The 24,955-nt window shown below is 42.8% G+C and overlaps 1 long non-coding RNA gene across 3 annotated transcripts; it reads right to left on the reverse strand.

Annotated features, from left to right (window-relative positions):
- Positions 1 to 17,383: 17,383 nt before the first annotated feature.
- LOC119323455 lies at positions 17,384 to 22,879 on the reverse strand. 3 transcript variants are annotated; one of them, XR_005156308.1, is made up of 4 exons: positions 22,456 to 22,879; positions 19,250 to 21,088; positions 18,595 to 19,147; positions 17,384 to 18,142 (listed from the first exon to the last, which is right to left on the reverse strand). It is a non-coding gene; the product is annotated as an uncharacterized LOC119323455 (long non-coding RNA). The 3 variants fall into 3 exon arrangements; XR_005156305.1 differs by having other exon boundaries at positions 18,662 to 21,088; XR_005156303.1 differs by having other exon boundaries at positions 18,595 to 21,088.
- Positions 22,880 to 24,955: the final 2,076 nt, after the last annotated feature.

A 24,955-nucleotide genomic window follows, 5' to 3' on the forward strand; every position in this document is an offset into this window, starting at 1 on the left:
TGGTTACTATAGGAGGTTTATCAAAGACTTTTCTAAAATTTCTAGGCCTCTTACTAATCTTTTGCAGAAGAATATTCCCTTTGTGTTTGATGATGATTGTATGGAAGCCTTTGAGACACTAGAGAAAGCCTTAATCATTGCACTTGTTGTTCAACCACCTGATTGGAACTTGCCTTTTGAGATTATGTGTGATGCTAGTGATTATGTTGTTGGTGCTATTCTAGGACAAAGAGTTGACAAAAAACTAAATGTTATTCATTATGCTAGTAAAACTCTAGATAGTGCTCAATGAAACTATGCTACTACTGAAAAAGAATTCTCAGTAGTGGTGTTTGCATATGATAAATTCAGATCTTACATTGTTGATTCTAAATTAATTGTTCACACCGATCATGCTACTATAAAATATCTTATGGAAAAGAAAGATGCTAAACCTAGACTCATCAGGTGGGTTCTTCTGCTACAAGAATTTGATTTGCATATCACTGATAGGAAAGGAGCAGAGAACCCCGTGGCTGATAACTTGTCTAGACTTGAAAATGTTCTTGATGAACCACAACCAATTAATGATAGCTTCCCTGATGAAGAACTAGCTACGATAAATGTTTCTCATAGTACACCTTGCTAAATACATACCACCTAGCTTCACATACCAACAAAAGAAAAAATTCGTCTATGATTTAAAACATTACTTTTGGGATGACCCACATCTTTATAAAGAAGGGGTAGATGGTATTATTAGACGTTGTGTACCTGAGCGTGAACAGGAACAAATCTTACCGAAATGTCACTCCGAAGCTTATGGAGGACATCAGGCGGGAGATAGAACTGCTCATAAGGTATTGCAATCTGGTTTTTATTGCCCTACTCTTTTCAAAGATGCCCGTAAGTTTGTCTCATCTTGTGATGAATGCCAAAGAATAGCTAATATCGGTAAGCGTAATTATTCACTTGTTGTCGAACCATTTGATGTTTGGGGATTTGACTTTATGGGACCTTTTCCTTCCTCTAATGGGTATACATATATTTTGGTTGTTGTTGATTGTGTTACTAAGTGGGTAGAAGCTATTCCAACCAGTAGTGCTGATCACAACACCTCTATTAAATGCTTAAGGAAGTTATTTTCCCAACATTTGGAGTCCCTAGATATTTAATGATTGATGGTGGTTCACACTTCATTCATGGTGCTTTCCATAAGATGCTTGCTAAGTATGGTGTTAATCATAGAATTGTGTCACCTTATCATCCTAAGTCTAGTGGTTAAGTTGAGCTTAGCAATAGAGAAATAAAACTAATCTTACAAAAGACTGTTAATAGGTCTCGGAAGAATTGGTCTAAGAAATTATATGATGCACTTTGGGCTTATAGAATAGCTTACAAAAATCCTATGGGTATGTCTCCATATAAAATGGTTTATGGAAAAGCATGTCATTTACCTCTTGAGTTAGAACACAAAGCATTTTGGGCAATAAAAGAACTCAATTATGATTTTAAACTTGCTAGAGAAAAGAGGTTATTTGATATTAGCTCATTAGATGAATGGAGAACCCAGGCTTAGGAAAATGCTAAGTTATTCAAAGAAAAACTTAAAAGATGGCATGATAAAAGAATCCAAAAGTGTGAGTTCAAAGTCGAGGAGGTCTACCGACCTGGATCTATCAAAATAAATGTGGGAAAACTCCTCTCCAAATGGGAAGGACCCTATGTAATCGAGGAGGTCTACCGATCTGGAGCTATCAAAATAAATAATGTTGAAGGGACTAACTCGAAGGTTGTCAATGGGCAACAAATAAAACACTATATCTCAGGTACGCCCATTAATGTAGAAAGCAATGTTATCCAAACTTTGACACCGGAAGAACACATAAGAGAGTCCTTCAAGAACACTCCAAAATCGTGAAATAAGGAGGTACGTGATACGGTAAGTAAACGGACTCCAAAAAATCCGCAAAAATATATTTTGTCAGTTTTGGAATATTTAGAAAATTAGGAAAATAAGAAACTTCTAGGAAAGTGACCTTGGTGGGCACGATACACCAGGGCACGCCATGCCTGCCTGGCGCGCCTAGGTGGGTTGTGCCCACCTCGGGTACTTTCCAATCTCCGTTTTTCTTCCATTCTACTTGTTCCCCAAGATAAAAAAATCTATATATATTTCCCGAACATGTTAACCTCCTTATCGCGGAGAAATCTCCTGTTTTCTTTTCTTGCTAATTTTTGTCAGATCCAATCCACCATGGCTTCTTCAAGCTCCTCCAAGGAAAAGTTCTTCGACAACGTCATCAACCAATATCTGTGGGAGGTGATGCAGCACCCTCAAGCTATCCAGATGCGCGAACGGGTGCTGCACATCCGTAATATGCAAGGGGGACTGGATCCGTGGAGGCTGATACGTCTCCAACGTATCTATAATTTTTGATTGTACCATGCTATTATATTACCTGTTTTGGATGTTTATGGGCTTTATTTTACACATTTATATCATTTTTGGGACTAACCTACTAACCGGAGGCCCAGCCCGTATTGCTGTTTTTTTGCCTATTTCAATGTTTCGAAGAAAAGGAATATCAAATGGACTCCAAATGGAATGAAACCTTCGGGAGCGTGATTTTTGGAACGAACGTGATCCAAAGGACTTGGAGTGCAAGTCAAGAAGCAGCCGGAGCCTCCATGAGATAGGATGGCACGCCCCTCCTATAGGGCGCACCCCACTGTCTCGTGGGCCCCTCGGGCATCCACCGACGTACTTCTTCCTCCTATATAAGCCTACGTACCCCAAAAACATCCAGGAGCCACCCGAAACACAATTTCCACCACCATAACCTTCTGTATCTGCGAGATCCCATCTTGGAGCCGTCGCCGGCGTTCTGCCGGAGGGGGAATCCACCATGAAGGGCTTCTACATCAACATCCTTGCCCCTCCTATGAGTTGTGAGTAGTTTACCACAGACCTACGGGTCCATAGTTATTAGCTAGATGGCTTCTTCTCTCTTTTTGGATCTCAATACAATGTTCTCCCCCTCTCTTGTGGAGATCTATTCGATGTAATCTCTTTTTGCGACTTGTTTGTCGAGATCCGATGAATTGTGAGTTTATGATCAGATTTATCTATGGATAATAATTGAATCTTCGCTGAATTCTTTTATATGATTGAGTTATCTTTGCAAGTCTCTTCGAATTATCGGTTTGGTTTGGCCTACTAGATTGATCTTTCTTGCCATGGGAGAAGTGCTTAGCTTTGGGTTCAATCTTGCAGTGTTCTTACCCGGTGACAGCAAGGGTTGCAAGACACGTATTGTATTGTTGCCATCGAGGATAAAAATATGGGGTTTATATCATATTGCTTGAGTTTATCCCTCTACATCATGTCATCTTGCTTAATGCGTTACTCTGTTCTTATGAACTTAATACTCTAGATGCATGCTGGATAGTGGTCGATGTGTGGAGTAATAGTAGTAGATGCAGGCAGGAGTCGGTCTACTTGTTGCGGACGTGATGCCTATATACATGATCATGCCTAGATAACGTCATAATTATTCGCTTTTCTATCAATTGCTCGACAGTAATTTGTTCACCCACCGTAATACTTATGCTCTCGAGAGAAGCCTCTAGTGAAACCTATGGCCCCCGGGTCTATCTCTTATCATGTTTGCTTCCAATTTACTTTTATTTGCATCTTTATTTTCTGCATCTATATTATAAAATACCAAAAATATATTTATCTTATCATACTATCTCTATCAGATCTCACTTTCGCAAGTGGCCGTGAAGGGATTAACAACCCCTTTATCGCGTTGGTTGCGAGTTCTTTGTTTGTTTGTGTAGGTTCGTGGGACTTGTTGAGAAGCCTCCTACTGGATTGATACCTTAGTTCTCAAAAACTGAGGGAAATACTTACGCTACTATTGCTGCATCACCCTCTCCTCTTCGAGGAAAACCAACGCAAGCTCAAGATGTAGCAAGAAGGATTTCTGGCGCCATTGCCGTGGAGGTCTTCGCTCAAGTCAAGACATACCAAGTACCCATCACAAACTCATCCCCCTCGCATTTACATTATTTGCCATTTGCCTCTCGTTTTCCTCTCCCCCACTTCACCCTTGGCGTTTTATTCGCCCTCTCTTTCCCAATCTCCTCCTCTCTTTTCCGCTTGCCTTTGCCCGTGTGTTTGCTCGTTTACTTCATCATTATGGCTAGTCCTCCTATCATCTTTATTACTCCCGAACATGAAATCCTCAATTTCAAACTAAGGGGGAGAAAATTTAAAAGATGCTTGGCATAGAATGTGCAATGCTCAAAATAGATCTACTAGGAAGCTTTCTACTTCCGTTCTTCTCCGCAATTTTTATGTAGGCGTCACTCCTTGGAATAGATGTGTTCTTGATACTGTTGCCGGAGGTGATTTCTTGAGTAGCCATACGTTTGGTGCTTATAATGCTATGTTAGATTTGTTTGGCCCACCACCTCTTTTGGTTAATGGAACTGTTTTAACTTTAGAACACGTTATGCAATGGCTTGATATTATTGAAAATAAAATTGCCACTGTTGAGTCAATTGAAAATTAGGATAAAAAGATTCATAATCATATCACCCAATTTGGATCTAGGGTTGGAGTTACTATGAAAAATCTTAAAGAGAAAGAACCTATAGTAAATGAGAAAATAGATCTAGACTCTGCTAGAATCGGTAAACTTGAGGATATCATTACAAACTTAGGTTCCGCTTTTTCCTCTATGAAAAACACTCCAAAACCCTCTACTAAAACTGCCAAGTTTATTTATGTTCCTAAAAATAAGGGTCATTCCTCTAGTAAGGGAGACGTGGATCTCAAATCCATAAGTGTTTATCCCAATTGTCTTTTCTATCGTTAAGGAACCTTTTGCTACCAACGAATTTCTTGAATTTTTTCCTAAAGGTATAGCCATTGCTAAAAGGGGAAAAAAACCTAGAGATCACAAATGCTCTATGAATGAATCAAGTGCCAAAGATGGCACTACTTAGATCTATCTTCACTTTTATGCCTAGCTAGGGGCGTTAAACGATAGCGCTAGTTAGGAGGCAACCCAATTTTCTTTATGTTCTTTGTTTTTGTTCCTGTTTAGTGTTAAATTTTGTTTCTACTTTCTGTTTAGATGTGTTTTTATCCTTTAATTAGTGTTTGTGCCAAGTAGAACCTATAGGATAAACTATGATGATAGTTGATTTGATTCTGCTGAAAAACAAAAACTTTGTGCTCACGAGAAAAAATTCAATAAATCACAGGAACGAGGTTTTGCATTTATTCTTTTTTTGCTGATCAATAAACAAATGTTTTAGGACGTACTATTTTGGTAGGATTTTAGAGTTCCAGAAGTTTGCGTTAGTTACAGATTGCTACAGACTGTTCTGTTTTTGACAAATTCTGTTTTTCGTGTGGTGTTTGCTTATTTTGATGCATCTATGGCTAGTATGTAAGGGTATGAACCATAGAGAACTTGGAATAAAGTAGGTTTAACACCAAAATAAATAAAGAATGAGTTCATTACAGTACCTTATGTGGTGGTTTTGTTTTCTTTCACTAACGGAGCTTATAAGATTTCCTGTTGAGTTTTGTGTTGTGAAGTTTTCAAGTTTTGGATAAAGCTTTTATGGACTATGGAATAAAGAGTGGCAAGATCCTAAGCTTGGGGATGCCCAAGGCACCCCTAGATATTCAAAGATAGCCAAAATCCTAAGCTTGGGGATGCCCCGGGAAGGCATCCCCTCTTTCGTCTTCCTTCATTGGTAACTTTACTTGGAGCTATATTTTTATTCGCCACATGATATGTGTTTTGCTTGGAGCGTCGTGTATTATATTAGTCTTTGCTTGTTAGTTTACCACAATCATACTTGTTGTAACACACCTTTTGGGAGAAGCCTATTTTATTAGAATTTGCTAGAATACTCTATGTGCTTCACTTATATCTTTGGAGCTTGATAGTTTTTGCTCTAGTGCTTCACTTATATTTTTTAGAGCACGGTGGTGTCTTAATTTTGGAGAAATTACTAGTCTCTCATGCTTCACTTATATTATTTTGAGAGTCTTTTAGAACAGCATGGTATTTGCTTTGGTTATGAATTTGGTCCTAGAATGATGAGCATCCAAGTTGGGTATAATAAAAACTATCATAGAAAATGAATTGGATGCTAGGATCAACTTGATGCTTGATAATTGTTTTGAGATATAAAGGTAGTAATGTTAGGGTCATGCTAGTGGATAATTATGAAATTGAGAAATAATGTTGTTGAAGTTGGCAAGTCCCGTAGCATGCACTTATGGTAAAAGTTGTGTGACAAATTTGTTGCATGAGGTGCTCTTTTGAGTGTCTTCCTTATGAGTGGCAGTCGGGGACGAGCGATGGAATTTTTTCCTACCAATCTATCCCTCTTGGGGCATGCGTAGTAGTACTTTGCTTCGAGGGCGAAGTAGACTTTTGCAATAAGTATATGAGTTCTTTATGACTAATGTGAGTCCATGGATATAAGCACACTGTTGGGGAACGTAGCAGAAATTCAAAATTTTCCTACGTGTCACCAAGATCTATCTATGGAGAAACTAGCAACGAGGGGAAGGAGAGTGCATCTACATACCCTTGTAGATCGCTAAGCGGAAGCGTTCAAGAGAACGGGGTTGAAGGAGTCGTACTCGTCGTGATCCAAATCACCGGAGATCCTAGTGCCAAACGGACGGCACCTCCGCATTCAACACATGTACAGCCCGGTGACGTCTCCCACGCCTTGATCCAGCAAGGAGAGAGGGAGAGGTTGAGGAAGACTCCATCCAGCAGCAGCACAACGGCGTGGTGGTGATGGAGGAGCGTGGTAGTCCAGCAGGGCTTCGCCAAGCACCGCGGGAGAGGAGAAGGGAGAGAGGTAGGGCTGCGCCAGGGAGAAGAAAACTCATGTGTTGGCAGCCCCAAAACCCCTCAAGTATATATAGGGGGAGAGGGGGGCTGCGCCTCCACCTAGGGTTCCACCCTAGGGGCGGCGGCCAGCCCAGATCCCATCTGAGGGGGCGGCCAAAGGGGGGGAGAGGGGAAACTTGCCCCCCAAGTTAGGTGGGTGCGCCCCCTCCCCCAACCCTAGGCGCCTTGGGCCCTTGTGGGGGGGCGCACCAGCCCACCTGGGGCTGGTCCCCTCCCACACTTGGCCCATGCAGCCCTCCGAGGGTGGTGGCCCCACTTGGTGGACCCCCGGCACCCTTCCGATGGTCCCGGTACGTTACCGGAAAAACCCGAAACTTTTCCGGTGACCAAAACAGGACTTCCCATATATAAATCTTTACCTCCGGACCATTTCGGAACTCCTCGTGACATCCGGGATCTCATCCGGGACTCCGAACAACATTCGGTAACCACATACAAACTTCCTTTATAACCCTAGCGTCATCGAACCTTAAGTGTGTAGACCCTACGGGTTCGGGAACCATGCAGACATGACCGAGACGTTCTCCGGTCAATAACCAACAGCGGGATCTGGATACCCATGTTGGCTCCCACATGTTCCACGATGATCTCATCGGATGAACCACGATGTCAAGGACTCAATCAATCCCGTATACAATTCCCTTTGTCTAGCGGTATAGTACTTGCCCGAGATTCGATCGTCGATATACCGATACCTTGTTCAATCTCGTTACCGGCAAGTCTCTTTACTCGTTCCGTAACACATCATCCCGTGATCAACCCCTTGGTCACGTTGTGCACATTATGATGATGTCCTACCGAGTGGGCCCAGAGATACCTCTCCGTTTACACGGAGTGACAAATCCCAGTCTCAATTCGTGCCAACCCAACAGACACTTTCGGAGATACCTGTAGTGCACCTTTATAGCCACCCAGTTACGTTGTGACGTTTGGTACACCCAAAGCATTCCTACGGTATCCAGGAGTTGCACAATCTCATGGTCTAAGGAAAAGATACTTGACACTAGAAAAGCTTCAGCATACGAACTACACGATCTCTATGCTAGGCTTAGGATTGGGTCTTGTCCATCACATCATTCTCCTAATGATGTGATCCCATTATCAATGACATCCAATGTCCATGGTCAGGAAACCGTAACCATCTATTGATCAACGAGCTAGTCAACTAGAGGCTTACTAGGGACATGGTGTTGTCTATGTATCCACACATGTATCTGAGTTTCCTATCAATACAATTATAGCATGGATAATAAACGATTATCATGAACAAGGAAATATAATAATAATAACCAATTTATAATTGCCTCTAGGGCATATTTCCAATAGTCTCCCACTTGCACTAGAGTCAATAATCTAGTTCACATCGTCATGTGATTAACACTCACAGGTCACATCGTCATGTGACCAACATCCAAGAGTTTACTAGTGTCGCTAAACTAGCTCACATCATCATGTGATTAAGACTCAATGAGTTCTGGGGTTTGATCATGTTTTGCTTGTGAGAGAGATTTTAGTCAACGGGTCTGCAACATTCAGATATTTATGTACTTCGCAATTCTCTATGTCATATTGTAAATGCTGCTTCCACGCTCCACTTGGAGCTATTCCAAATGGTTGCTCCACTATACGTATCCGGTTTGCTACTCAGAGTCATTCGGATAGGTGTTAAAGTTTGCATCGACGTAACCCTTTACGCCGAACTCTTTATCACCTCCATAATTGAGAAACATGTCCTTATTTCTTCTAAGGATAATTTTGACCATTGTCCAATGATCCGTTCCTGGATCATTCTTGTACCCCTTGACTGACTCATGGAAAGGCACACTTCCGGTGCGGTACACAGCATAGCATACTATAGAGCCTACGTCTGAAGCATAGGGGACGACCTTTGTCCTTTCTCTCTTTTCTGCCGTGGTCGAGCTTTAAGTCTTAACTTCATACCTTACATCTCAGGCAAGAACTCCTTCTTTGATTGATCCATCTTGAACACCTTCAAGATCATGTCAAGGTATATGCTCATTTGAAAGTACCATTAAGCGTTTTTGATCTATCCTCATAGATCTTGATGCTCAATGTTCAAGTAGCTTAATCCAGGTTTTTTCCATTGAAAAACACTTTTCAAATAATCCTATATGCTTTCCAGAAATTCTACATCGTTTCTGATCAACAATATGTCAACAACATATACTCATCAGAAATTCCATAGTGCTCCCACTCACTTCTTTGGAAATACAAGTTTCTCATAAACTTTGTATAAACCCAAAATCTTTGATCATCTCATCAAAGCGCACATTCCAACTCCGAGATGCTTACTCCAGTCCTTAGAAGGATCGCTGGTGCTAGCATACCTTTTAGCATCCTTAGGATCGACAAAACCTTTCTGATTGTATCACATACAACCTTTCCTTACGAAAACTGGTAAGGAAACTCGTTTTGACATCCAGCTGCTAGATTTCATAAATGCAGCTAATGCTAACATGATTCCAACGGACTTAAGCATCGCTGTAGATGAGAAAATCTCATCGTAGTCAACTCCTTGAACTTGTGAAAAACTCTTCGCCACAAGTCGAGCTTCATAGATGGTGACATTACCATCCACGCCCATCTTCTTCTTAAAGATCCATTTATCTCAATGGCTTGCTGATCATCGGGCAAGTCCACCAAAGTCCATGCTTTGTTCTGATACATGGATCCTATCTCGGATTTCATGGCTTCTAACCATTTGTTGGAATTTGGGCCCACCATCGCTTCTCCATAGCTCGTAGGTTCATTGTTGTCTAGCAACATGACCTTCAAGACAGGATTACTGTACCACTCTGAAGTAGTACGTATCCTTGTCACCCTACGAAGTACGGTAGTGACTTGATCCGAAACTTCATGATCACTATCATAAGCTTCTACTTCAATTGGTGTAGGTGCCACAGGAACAACTTCCTGTGCCCTGCTACACACTTGTTGAAGTGACGGTTCAATAACCTCATCAAGTCTCCACCATCCTCCCACTCAATTCTTTCGAGAGAAACCTTTCCTCGAGAAAGGACCCGATTCAAGAAACAATCCCTATTGCTTTCGGATCTGAATTAGGAGGTATACCCAACTGTTTTGGGTGTCCTATGAAGATGCATTTTATCCGCTTTGGGTTCGAGCTTATCAACCTGAAACTTTTTCACATAAGCGTTGCAGCCCCAAACCTTTAAGAAACGACAACTTAGGTTTCTCTAAACCATGGTGTCATCTCAACGGCATTACGTGGTACCCTATTAAAGTGAGTGCGGTTGTCTCTAATGCCTAACCCATGAACGATAGTGGTAATTCGATAAGAGACATCATGGTACGCACCGTATCCAATAGGGTGCAACTATGATGTTCGGACACACCATCACACTATGGTGTTCCAGGCGGCATTAATTGTGAAACAATTTTCACAATGTCTTAATTGCGTGCCAAAGCTCGTAACTCAGATACTCATCTCTATGATCATATCATAGACATTTTATCATCTTGTCACGATGATCTTCAACTTCACTCTGAGATTACTTGAACCATTCAATAATTCAGACTTGTGTTTCATCAAGTAAATATACTCAGTATCTACTCAAATCATCCGTGAAGTAAGAACATAACGATATCCACTGCGTGCCTTAGCACTCATTGGACTGCACACATCAAATGTATTACTTCCAACAAGTTGCTTTCTTGTTCCATCTTACTGAAACCGAGGCTTTTCAGTCATCTTGCCCATGTGGTATGATTTGCATATCTCAAGTGATTCAAAATCAAGTGAGTCCAAACGATCCATCTGCATGGAGTTTCTTCATGCATATACACCAATAGACATGGTTCACATGTCTCAAACTATTCAAAACGAGTGAGTCCAAAGATCCATCAACATGGAGCTTCTTCATGCGTTTTATACCAATATGACTTACATGGCAGTGCCACAAGTAAGTGGTACTATCATTACTATCTTATATCTTTTGGCATGAAAATATGTATCACTACGATCGAGATTCAATAAACCACTCCTTTAGGTGCAAGACCATTGAAGGTATTATTCAAATAAATAGAGTAACCATTATTCTCCTTAAATGAATAACCGTATTGCGATGGACATAATCCAATCATGTCTATGCTCAACGCAAACACCAAATGACAATTATTCAGGTTTAATACTAATCTTGATGGTAGAGGGAGCGTGCGATGTTTGATCACATCAAACTTGGAAACACTTCCAACACATATCGTCATCTCACCTTTAGCTAGTCTCCGTTTATTCCGTAGCTTTTATTTCGAGTTACTAACACTTAGCAACCGAACCGGTATCCAAAACCCTGGTGCTACTAGGAGTACTAGTAAAGTACACATTAACATAATGTATATCCAATATACTTCTATCGACCTTGCCAGCCTTCTCATCTACCAAGTATCTAGGGTAATTCTGCTCCAGTGGTTGTTCCCCTTATTACAGAAGCACTTAGTCTCAGGTATAGGTTCAACCTTGGGTTTCTTCACTAGAGCAGCAGCTGATTTGTCGTTTCATGAAGTATCCCTTCTTGCCCTTGCCCTTCTTGAAACTAGTGGTTTCACCAACCATCAACAATTGATGCTCCTTCTTGATTTCTACTTTCGCGGTGTCAAACATCGCGAATACCTCAAGGATCATCATATCTATCCCTGATATGTTATAGTTCATCACGAAGCTCTTGCAGCTTGGTGGCAATGACTTTGGAGAAACATCACTATCTCATCTGGAAGATCAACTCCCACTCGATTCAAGTGATTGTTGCACTCAGACAATCTGAGCACAAGCTCAACGATTGAGCTTTTCTCCCTTAGTTTGCCGGCTAAGAAAATCGTCGGGGGTCTTATACCTCTTGACGTGGGCACGAGCCTAAAATCCCAATTTCAGCCCTCGAAACATCTCATATGTTCCGCGACATTTCGAAAACGTCTTTAGTGCCTCAACTCTAAACCATTTAACTGAACTATCACGTAGTTATCAAAACGTGTATGTCCGATGTTCGCAACATCCACAGATGACGTTTGGGGTTCAGCACACTGAGCGGTGCATTAAGGACATAAGCTCTCTACTGATTGCATAATCGCTACTATCAACTATCAACTATATTTTCTCTAGGAACATATCTAAATAGTGGAACTAAAGCGCGAGCTTACGACATAATTTGCAAAGATCTTTTGACTATGTTCAGGATAATTAAGTTCATCTTATGAACTTGCCACTCAGATAGACATCCCTCTAGTCATCTAAGTGATTACATGATCCGAGTCAACTAGGCCGTGTCCGATCATCACGTGAGACGGACTAGTCATCATCAGTGAACATCTTCATGTTGATCGTATCTACTATACGACTCATGCTCGACCTTTCGGTCTCTGTGTTCCGAGGCCATGTCTGTACATGCTAGGCTCGTCAAGTTAACCCTAAGTGTTTTGCATGTGTAAAACTGTCTTACACCCGTTGTATGTGAACGTAAGGATCTATCACACCCGATCATCACGTGGTGCTTCGAAACGACGAACTTTAGCAACGGTGCACAGTTAGGGGAGAACACTTCTTGAAATTGTTGTAAGGGGTCATCTTATTTACTACCGTCGTTCTAAGCAAATAAGATGCATAAGCATGATAAACATCACATGCAATCAAATAGTGACATGATATGGCCAATATCATTTTGCTCCTTTTGATCTCCATCTTCGGGCCTCCAAGATCATCATCGTCACCGGCATGACACCATGATCTCCATCATCATGATCTCCATCATCGTGTCTTCATGAAGTTGTCTCGCCAACTATTACTTCTACTACTATGGCTACTGGTTAGAAATAAAGTAAAGTAATTACATGGCGTTGTTCAATGACACGCAGGTCATACAATAAATAAAGACAACTCCTATGGCTCCTGCCGGTTGTCATACTCATCGACATGCAAGTCGTGAATCCTATTACAAGAACATGATCAATCTCATACATCACATATCATTCATCACATTCTTCTTGGCCATATCACATCACATAGCATACCCTGCAAAAACAAGTTAGACGTCCTCTAATTATTGTTTGCATGTTTTACGTGACTACTATGGGTTTCTAGCAAGAACGTTTCTTACCTACGCAAAACCACAACGTGATATGCCAATTGCTATTTACCCTTCATAAGGACCCTTTTCATCGAATCCGTTCCGACTAAAGTGGGAGAGACTGGCACCCGCTAGCCACCTTATGCACCAAGTGCATGTCAGTCGGTGGAACCTGTCTCACGTAAGAGTACGTGTAAGGTCGGTCCGGGCCGCTTCATCCCACAATACCGTCGAAACAAGATTGGACTAGTAATGGTAAGCATGTTTGAACAAAATCAACGCCCACAACTACTTTGTGTTCTACTCGTGCAAAGAATCTACGCAATAGACCTAGCTCATGATGCCACTGTTGGGGAACGTAGCAGAAATTCAAAATTTTCCTACGTGTCACCAAGATCTATCTATGGAGAAACTAGCAACGAGGGGAAGGAGAGTGCATCTACATACCCTTGTAGATCGCTAAGCGGAAGCGTTCAAGAGAACGGGCTTGAAGGACTCGTACTCGTCGTGATCCAAATCACCGGAGATCCTAGTGCCGAACGGGCGGCACCTCCGCGTTCAACACACGTACAGCCCGGTGACGTCTCCCACGCCTTGATCCAGCAAGGAGAGAGGGAGAGGTTGAGGAAGACTCCATCCAGCAGCAGCACAACGGCGTGGTGGTGATGGAGGAGCGTGGTAGTCCAGCAGGGCTTCGCCAAGCACCGCGGGAGAGGAGAAGGGAGAGAGGTAGGGCTGCGCCAGGGAAAAGAAAACTCATGTGTTGGCAGCCCCAAAACCCCTCAAGAATATATAGGGGGAGAGGGGGGGCTGCGCCTCCACCTAGGGTTCCACCCTAGGGGCGGCGGCCAGCCCAGATCCCATCTTAGGGGGGGCAAAGGGGGGGAGAGGGGAAACTTGCCCCCCAAGTTAGGTGGGTGCGCCCCCTCCCCCAACCCTAGGCGCCTTGGGCCCTTGTGGGGGGACGCACCAGCCCACCTGGGGCTGGTCCCCTCCCACACTTGGCCCATGCAGCCCTCCGAGGGTGGTGGCCCCACTTGGTGGACCCCCGGCACCCTTCCGGTGGTCCCGGTACGTTACCGGAAAAGCCCGAAACTTTTCCGGTGACCAAAACAGGACTTCCCATATATAAATCTTTACCTGCGGACCATTCCGGAACTCCTCGTGACGTCCGGAATCTCATCCGGGACTCCGAACAACATTCGGTAACCACATACAAACTTCCTTTATAACCCTAGCGTCATCGAACCTTAAGTGTGTAGACCCTACGGGTTCGGGAACCATGCAGACATGACCGAGACGTTCTACGGTCAATAACCAACAGCGGGATCTGGATACCCATGTTGGCTCCCACATGTTCCACGATGATCTCATCGGATGAACCACGATGTCAAGGACTCAATCAATCCCGTATACAATTCCCTTTGTCTAGCGGTATAGTACTTGCCCGAGATTCGATCGTCGGTATACCGGTACCTTGTTCAATCTCGTTACCGGCAAGTCTCTTTACTCGTTCCGTAACACATCATCCCATGATCAACCCCTTGGTCACATTGTGCACATTATGATGATGTCCTACCGAGTGGGCCCAGAGATACCTCTCCGTTTACACGGAGTGACAAATCCCAGTCTCGATTCGTGCCAACCCAACAGACACTTTCGGAGATACCTGTAGTGCACCTTTATAGCCACCCAGTTACGTTGTGACGTTTGGTACACCCAAAGCATTCCTATGGTATCCGAGAGTTGCACAATCTCATGGTCTAAGGAAAAGATACTTGACATTAGAAAAGCTTCAGCATACGAACTACACGATCTCTATGCTAGGCTTAGGATTGGGTCTTGTCCATGACATCATTCTCCTAATGATGTGATCCCGTTATCAATGACATCCAATGTCCATGGTCAGGAAACTGTAACCATCTATTGATCAACGAGCTAGTCAACTAGAGGCTTACTAGGGACATGGTGTTGTCTATGTATCCACACATGTATCTGAGTTTCCTATCAATACAATTATAGCATGGATAATAAACGATTATCATGAACAAGGAAATATAATAATAATAACCAATTTATTATTGCCTCTAGGGCATATTTCCAACACACACTCATCCTTCCAATTAGCTAGCCTCTATTTTACCGCGCAATTTTCGCCGGTAGCATAAACCCATTATTTACCTTCCTCAAAACAGCCACCATACCTACCTATTATGGCATTTCCATAACCATTCCGAGATATATTGCCATGAAACTTTCCACCGTTCCGTTTATTATGACACGTTTCATCATTGTCATATTGCTCTTTGCATGATCATGTAGTTGACATCGTATTTGTGGCAAGGCCACCTTCATAATCTTCATACATGTCACTCTTGATTCATTGCATATCCCGGTACACTGCCGGAGGCATTCATATAGAGTCATATTTTGTTCTAGCTTTGAGTTGTAATTCTTGAGTTGTAAATCCATAAAAGTGTGATGATCTTCATTATTAAAGCATTGTCCCAGTGAGGAAAGGATGATGAAGACTATCCCCCACAAGTCGGGATGGGACTTCGGACTTTATAAAAATAAAAAGAGGCCAAAGAAGCCCATGAAATAAAAGAGGCCAAAGAAGCCCACCAAAAAGAAAAAAAAGAAAAAAATGAGAGAAAGAAAAAAATGAGAGAAAAAGAGAGAAGGGACAATTGCTACTATCTCTTTTTCCACACTTGTGCTTCAAAAATAGCACCGTGATCTTCATGATAGAGAGTCTCATATGTTGTCACTTTCATATACTAGTGGGAATTTTTCATTATAGAACTTGGCTTGTATATTTCAATGATGGGCTTCCTCAAAGTGCCCTAGGTCTTCGTGAGCAAGCAAGTTGGATGCACACCCACTTAGTTTCTTTTGTTGAGCTTTCATACATTTATAGCTCTAGTGCATCCGTTGCATGGCAATCCCTACTCACTCACATTGATATCTATTGATGGGCATCTCCATAGCCCGTTGATACGCCTAGTTGATGTGAGACTATCTTCTCCCACTTTTTGTCCTCACAACCACCATATTAGACCACCATAGTGCTATGTCCATGGCTTGCGCTCATGTATTGCGTAAGAGTTGAAAAGCTGAAGCGCGTTAAAAAGTATGAACCAACTGCTCGGCTCGTCATCGGGGTTGTGCATGATGGGAGTATTTTGTGTAATGGAAATGAAGCATGGCCTAACTATATGATTTTGTAGGATAAGCTTTCGTTGGCTATATTATTTTGATAGGACATGATTATTTGTTAGTATGCTTTGAAGCATTATGATTTTTATGTTTTATAAGCTTTTATCCTGAGTCATTTGGACCTGAACATTCATGCCACATTAAAGAAAATTACATTGAGAATTATGCTAGGTAGCATTCCACATCAAAAATTTCTTTTTTATCATTTACATACTCGAGGACGAGCAGGAATTAAGCTTGGAGATGCTTGATACGTCTCCAGCGTATCTATAATTTTTTATTGTTCCATGCTATTATATTACCTGTTTTGGATGTTTATGGGCTTTATTTTACACATTTATATCATTTTTGGGACTAACCTACTAACAGGAGGCCCAACCCGTATTGCTGTTTTTTTGCCTATTTCAGTGTTTCGAAGAACAGGAATATCAAACGGAGTCCAAACGGAATGAAACCTTCGGGAGCGTGATTTTTGGAACGAACGTGATCCAGAGGACTTGGAGTGCAAGTCAAGAAGCAGCCAGAACCTCCACGAGATAGGAGGGTGCGCCCCCCTGTCTCATGGGCCCCTCGGGCATCCACCGACATACTTCTTCCTCCTATATAAGCCTACGTACGCCAAAAACATCCAGAAGCCACCCGAAACACAATTTCCACCACCATAACCTTCTGTATCCGCGAGACCACATCTTGGATCCGTCGCCGGCGTTCTGCCGGAGGGGGAATCCACCATGAAGGGCTTCTACATCAACATCCTTGCCCCTCCTATGAGTTGTGAGTAGTTTACCACAGACCTACGGGTCCATAGTTATTAGCTAGATGGCTTCTTCTCTCTTTTTGGATCTCAATACAATGTTCTCCCCCTCTCTTGTGGAGATCTATTCGATGTAATCTCTTTTTGCGGTGTATTTGTCGAGATCCGATGAATTGTGAGTTTATGATCAGATTTATCTATGGATAATAATTGAATCTTCTTTGAATTCTTTTATATGATTGAGTTATCTTTACAAGTCTCTTCGAATTATCAGTTTGGTTTGGCCTACTAGATTGATCTTTCTTGCCATGGGAGAAGTGCTTAGCTTTGGGTCTAAAAGATGTCTACATACATCCCTATGTTGTAGTCCATTTGAAATGTCTAAAAAGACTTACATTTAGGAACGGAGGGAGTACTATAGTAAACAATCGGCAAATCTAAGTATGGTAACAAAGCAAGTCTCCCTATTCTAATAACAATAGCACTAAATTGTAAAGGCTTGTGTTACATCAATTTATCCCATTGTGCGCATGAAAAAAAAAAAGAACTGCTAGATATATGTTTCCAATCGACTATCGTATGAATTCTTCAACTTTTATCTAGAGATTTTGAAGTAGCAAAGTATTCCCTCAAATTACAAAATTGGAAAGATCAAGGCTTTTGCTAAGCTGGGAGCATTCATATGACATGTTAGTCTTCAAAATCGATCTCTAACTAAAAAAGAGCTTGCTGAACTGAAAACATGTACTACATGCACAACTTCCATCAGGAAAGTGATAGTGGTTTAGAAGCCTGATCCGCTAGAGTATCATCACTGGAAATTTGATTGATCATCCAAGTTGATTTAACCAGAACTGGAGGCAAACGATCTTATACATGAATACCTATATGGCTGTAATCAGAACTAAAACACGCAATTTTAAATATGGGCGGGAAAGTATAAATGAGTGCAGTATTTGGGAGATTATGATGGTGTACTAAACATAAATGTAACCAGTCAGCTTCTACAGGGAATGCAAATACTCATAGAATAAAAAAGTAGAGCACATCTTTGCAGAAATAAGGTACATGTTTCCTTGCCTGTAGGCAAAATGCAACATACTATTTTATTTCTTGCAGCCCTTAGCATCCTGTAAAAATAAAATAAGAAGTAATGTTAGATAGTCTGTGAAAGCGGATACATGAATGGTACTAACATGATATATTTTCTGTCTGCTAGCAAGTTATTAAGCAAGATCATCAAATATTTCTTTATAGACCACATGTGAGTTTTGCAAGCGTTTTCAGGAGAGTTATTTTCAAATTTGTAATCTGAGGACTGACCAAGAGATACTCACATCCGTCAAAATAGGAATCCTAGGCGCTAAATTTCAGATGTCCGTAATTACTCCAACATAGTAACCAACCCATACTCTGTAAAATGGGTTTTTTAAATACTTGAAAAAGAAGTGTACAGGCAAGAATATGTCTTCCATAGGTATGTTTACTTTTTCTAAAATTGTGTTCAAATGGGAGTAGTATGTTAAAAAAAGGTGAAGACTAATAATTTGGTATGCATATATCATAATTATTATGAACGCACCAGTAGGTGTAAAAAAGGCTTAATTGAAATGGCCGCAAATTTCCTACATCCACGAATGTAGCCATACCCATGGTGTCCAAAACCTTCTGGTTCTTGGTGAATACCTTGCGCGCGGTGGGGTCACAACCACTCTAGAAGAGAGCTAGAGTAAGACCTGAGCGAGGGCTGCAAAGTGAAAGGCAGAGCAGAGTGGTGATTGTAGACTGGTGATTGTAGACTGATGGTTATGAATAAAAACATACAAATCTAACAGAAATCTAATAGATTTGTTATACTTATCCAATTTGTACATTTTGTAATATAATTCGGCACTAATGCCATTACACCATCTAGCATCATCTAGGATTTTAGCACCTCTAGCTCTAGTACTCTAACAAAGCATAGAACTAAAAATAAATACTCAATTCAGGAAGTTTTTATGAACTGTACGCCACATAAGCAATGCCCTATGTGCTTGCAATCCGACAGCCATGTGATTTTCCCATTCTTCCAAAAGACGGCCGGTGCATCATTTTCACATAAAACTTGCACGCCTAGGCATTTTTTTGTACAGCTACAAAATGAGTAGTAAATTAGGAATGTGTCGCCAATCAAAATGAAGTCCACTACCCATAATGTTTGTAAAGAAATCAACATCATAAAGCTCTTGGACTACCTTCCATTCAAGCTGACCATAAAGTTTTGCTGCTGGAATCCTCTTTGTATATGTAACAACATGTAGAAAATAAATAACTTATATGACTGGCATAGCAAAAACATACTATCATGCAAAAATATAGTTATGTACATTCAGCAAGATATAGATGACAACATTCTATGAGAAGAAATAACACTGTCCTACAGAGCAAAATCAAACCATTCCCAGTTCAGTTTAGTATAAAGTACTTCATTACTAAAGGAGAGCTAGTTCTCACATAGGAATAAAATATGATCAATCACGCAGGGTCTGACATTCATATAGATATAGAAATATCTATGCAACATCACGAGACATGCAAGGTAACTGTAAAGCATGCACATGCCACATCATATACTGTCTGAAACTTGAACGGCTTTTATTTCTGATTTAAAATTGAATCCAGTAGTAAATATGTTACAACATTCAATGAATATTGCCTGTTTTGTTGGGCGCCAGTTCACGTAGGCCTCAAGTTTTGTTGGGTGTAAAAAGAAATAACTTCTAATTTCATAAAACAATAATATATTAGAACACCACTTCTTGTACTCAAACTCAAAAACTAACCAACTTTTAGTTTCAGAAAACAACTGAATATTAGAGCACCACTTGTCAGAATCACTAATAGTCCTGGGTTGGCTTCAAATCGCTACCATCATTATGCCACAGAGGATAAAATGGCATTCAGCTGTGCTTCAATCAATCTGTATACTCAAACTTAAAAGTGACTGACTTGTAATTTGAGAAAAAAGTTGAATATCAAAGTATCACTTCAAGCAGCACCAAAGAAAGAAAGAAAATTACAGAAGGAAGAAAATAGCAGACGAAAGAAATAGCTCACAATAGGAAGCAGAAAGAGTACATTCCAGAAAATAACTGAATAAGTGAATATTAGAGCACCACTTGGTAGAATCACCATACTGATTCATAGTACTGGGTAGGCTTCAGAACCACCACCACTATTAAGCCACTCAGGATAAAATAACAGTCAGATGTGCTTCAATTAATCTGTATACTTATTAACTTAAAAGTAACTAACTTCAAATTTTAGAACAAGGTTAAATACAGTACCACTTGAAGCAGTACAAAAAGAAGAAGACAAATCACAAAAGGGCACCATGTCGAGAGCAAAGTTAAATGCAGTACCACTTGAAGCAGTACAAAAAGACGGAACAATAGCCGCATCGGTAGGCGCAGACCGCAAGTGAAGCAACCCTCTCTCTCTAGGCGCATAACGTGTTGAACAGCAGAGACCGCAATAATTATGGATGAACGCGCATATCTCCTACAGGCCATCATACAGCCGTAGTTATAGTCATGGACGACAAATCCATATAGACCTTGTAAAAAACGTATGGCTTGTAAACCAGCTTGTTCATAAGCGTTCGTGAACCCAGACCAGGCCGAGCTCCAAAAAACTCCCGCCGAGGCACTGGACCAGAACCATCCCCAGGAAGCTCAAGCTCCACCCCAGCAAGGATAGAGCATCTTCTGCGACCTCACACAGGTACAGAAGGGATGGCAAGGCGCATTCGGCCACCACAGCCTCCAAAATAGGAATAACAACCGAAACAAACGCACACGTCCTTCTGACATGAAAGAACGAAATATATAATAAAGTACACGACACCCGGCCATGTCTGGAACATACACTGAAAAAATTAGGAGGCTATAGAACATGAAAGCACACACAGAAAGTAGAGCAGCAAGACAGGCAGAGATCACAGAAGCAAACCTTGACGAGGCCCAATGAGCAGAATGGAGACGCGGCGACGAGCTAAACGGAGATTCTGCACGAAATCAGCAAGATGGAATAACCTGTAAAATAGGAAGGGAAACAATCAGTACAGAACAACGGCATTCAACAACATAGGACATATAAAAAACTGACCGACTGCACCAAAAGAAAAAAGATCACACGACATAAAGATCATTGGTCCATAAGAGATGAGAACACAGGAGAAAGCAACGAGCACTGAAAGCACACTGTGCTGCAATGGTATTCCAAAATAGGCGCAACGATGGAAACAAAAGTATCAGCATCATCATATCCTCATACAATCCGCGGTAACTAACACCGCGAACCATGCACAACTAACAGAAGATGAAAACACACGGCAGAGGCATTCATCGAGCAACCCTCGCGCATTTCATCAAACACCTAACAAGCATGCACCCATAGAGAAGCAGAGGAGGCGCGCACTAACCTGGACAGCAAGGATGGAATGACACAGGCTCCTATGAAGGAGCCAAAGCGAAATCCAAGGAAGCTGCGCACGAATGAGAAGCAGGAGAAGAAGAAAAGGGGGGAATCGAGGAGAAAAGCAGGCCCTTGCCCACCGCAACGGCACGCCCAACTCGCACAGAGCATTATTGGAACCCGCGAAGCAGACACCGACACACGGCATGGGTGGTACCAGAGACCAACTTTTAGTTTCAGAAAACAACTGAATATTAGAGCACCACTTGTCAGAATCACTAATAGTCCTGGGTTGGCTTCAAATCGCTACCATCATTATGCCACAGAGGATAAAATGGCATTCAGCTGTGCTTCAGTCAATTTGTACACTCAAACTTAAAAGTGACTGACTTGTAATTTGAGAAAAAAGCTGAATATCAAAGTATCACTTCAAGCAGCACCAAAGAAAGAAAACAAATTACAGAAGGAAGAAAATAGCAGACGAAAGAAACAGCTCACAATAGGAAGCAGAAAGAGTACATTCCAGAAAATAACTAAATAAGTGAATATTAGAGCATTTATCTTGTCCCTTATACTTTTAAATTTGATAATTAGCTGCTCAAACCTAAAATCTATTGACCACCCAAGCATAAGAAAGCATACTACAAATTGACAGTAAAATGGGGGCCAAATACATTAGCTTTCAAGGGAGGTGGAGAAAGTATGTGGATCCAATGCAGATTACTCTAATTATATGCAAATGGAACCAACAAACACACTATAAGTATAACATGGCTGGTATTTACTTTTCTTTGATAGGAATCAACTAATAACTTTCTTCTCCACTTATTCGAGTCACCCTTTTTTCCATCCCTCTCTCTCGAACACACATATTGCCCTCCTCTGAGCAGCTCCCTTGAGCATTTTTACAAACAGCTAGTGCTCACATTTGCAACCTCAAAGGCAGAGAGAGAGAGAGAGGAGGGGGAGATGGTTGAGGATTCACCTGCGCACCTGAAGGCCATGAAGACGCGAGCTAATCGAGCTTCACCCAGGATGCGAGGTCATGCACCAGCTGCAGCCGCCGTCACCCACCCGCTGAGGCCGCCGTGTGCTGCGCCACCGCCTGCGGCGCTAGGTTCAAGATGCGAAGGACCACGTCGAGCCAAGACGACTCCCTGGCTGGCATCCTCTGCTCTTGGGTTGAGATCCTCCTCTCGCAGCTCCCTAGCGACGAGGTCTCCTCCTCCCCCGGCTTCCTCGCGACCTGGGCAAATGAGCACCTCTGGAGGCCATGGATCTCCTCGACGGGGACGGCGGAGCTCCTGGGGCTGTGACTGTGGTGAATGAGGGAGAAGAGAGAATGGAGGAGAGGGAGGCGCGGCGGCTGTAGTGGAGCGAGGGAGGCGCGGGGGTGTGCCGGCAGAGGATTGGAGGCTAGGGTTCGTATCAAAAATGCTAGACATACAAAGACTTGCATGCTTTTACACGCTCCTTCCATCTAACAACCAATCACAAACCTCTCCCCCTGATTTTCAGGGGATGGACCGCCCCGCTCACCTATTGACCAATCAAGGTTAACCATTCTGTAAAAGCCTGTAAATCGTTTGTACGTGTAGCATTGCCGGGTTCGTATAGTGCGTGTTGTGTGCACGGTGCGTGGGGCAAGCGGGTTGGGCAATTCTTTCGCACGTAAGCGCAGCTCACCTAGCCAATCCAGGCGACGGACGATCCCACCAATCATAGGCTAGGAAAAACCACCGTGTGGTGAAAACAAAATTTACCAGAAGTGAAGATCCAATGGCACAAAAAGTCAAAGGCCAGATCAGACAGCCAGGACTGCACAAAATTGGTTGAGCTTCGTGGAGGAGGGTCGGCGAGCATCCTTATTGGTTTAAATAAGTCATTTTGACCTAGAAAAAAATAGGGGGAGGACATTCGGGACGAAGTGTCGCCGCCTCAAGGCGGAACTTGGGCAGGAGCACTTTCGCCCTCCGGCGGAGCGATTCCGCCCGGGGAACTTCCCTCCCGGAGGGGAAATCATCATCATCATTATCATCACCAACAACTCTCCCATCTTGGGGAGGGCTATTGTCGGTGTCAAAACCGGCGGATCTCGGGTAGGGGGTCCCGAACTGTGCGTCTAGGCGGATGGTAACAGGAGACAAGGAACACGATGTTTTACCCAGGTTCGGGCCCTCTTGATGGAGGTAAAACTCTACGTCCTGCTTGATTGATATTGATGATGTGGGTATTACAAGAGTAGATCTACCACGAGATCAAGGAGGCTAAACCCTAGAAGCTAGTCTATGGTATGATTGTTGTTCGTCCTATGGACTAAAACCATCCGGTTTATATAGACACCGGAGAGGGCTAGGGTTACACAGAGTCGGTTACAATGGTAGGAGATCTACATATCCGTATCGCCAAGCTTGCCTTCCACGCCAAGGAAAGTCTCATCCGGACACGGGACGAAGTCTTCAATCTTGTATCTTCATAGTCTTGGAGTCCGGCCGATGATGATAGTTCGGCTATCCGGACACCCCCTAGTCCAGGACTCCCTCAGTAGCCCCTGAATCAGGCTTCAATGACGACGAGTCCGGCGCGCATATTGTCTTCGGCATTGCAAGGCGGGTTCCTCCTCCGAATAATTCATAGAAGATCGTGAACACCAGGATAGTGTCCGGCTCTACAAAATAAATTCCACATACCACCGTAGAGAGAATAATATTTACACAAGTCCAATCTGCTGACGTATTTTGTGGCGTGACGTCACACTACCATCAAGCCTTTACTTGAATTGTTTTTATTGTACCACCACAGCGCGTTTAGCGAAGCGGTTTCCTTGGCACGTCTTGTCAAAGCAGAGATCGTGTTCCCCTTATCCTGGGATTCCCATCAATACGGACGTGGGTAACCCAACCGCGCCATTGATTGCGGCGCTTGGAGATAAGCGAGTTTTATCAGGTCGGTGGGGACGCATGGTTTCGTCCGCCCATATAAGGGGATAAAGATCCACCCTTTTACCTATGCCTTCTTCCTCCTTTGCTTATCCATCTTCGCGAACTCGAGCTCCAGCGCCCAAGTCCGCACATCTCACCTCAACCTTCTCCAACTATGTCCGGAGCGGGAGGCAAGTGGATGGCCTCCTCCGTTACGGAGGGGCACATCAAGAAGCTGCGCAGCGCCGGATATCTGTCCAGCGACATCGTGCACCGGCTCCCCGACGAGGGGGAGCTCATCCCCACCCCCAGGCCCCATGAGAGGGTAGTATTCCTTTCCCATTTCCTCCGCGGACTGGGCTTCCCACTCCATCCCTTTGTCCGGGGGCTCATGTTCTACTACGGCCTGGATTTCCATGATTTGGCCCCGAATTTCATCCTCAACATCTCGGCGTTTATCGTCGTGTGTGAGGCCTTCCTCTGCATCCAGCCCCACTTCGGCTTGTGGCTCAAGACCTTCAGTGTCAAGCCGAAGGTTGTGAAGGGCAGCCAAGCGGAGTGCGG

This window comes from Triticum dicoccoides, chromosome 1B (genome assembly GCF_002162155.2).
Source record: "Triticum dicoccoides isolate Atlit2015 ecotype Zavitan chromosome 1B, WEW_v2.0, whole genome shotgun sequence".
Lineage (NCBI taxonomy): Eukaryota > Viridiplantae > Streptophyta > Magnoliopsida > Poales > Poaceae > Triticum > Triticum dicoccoides.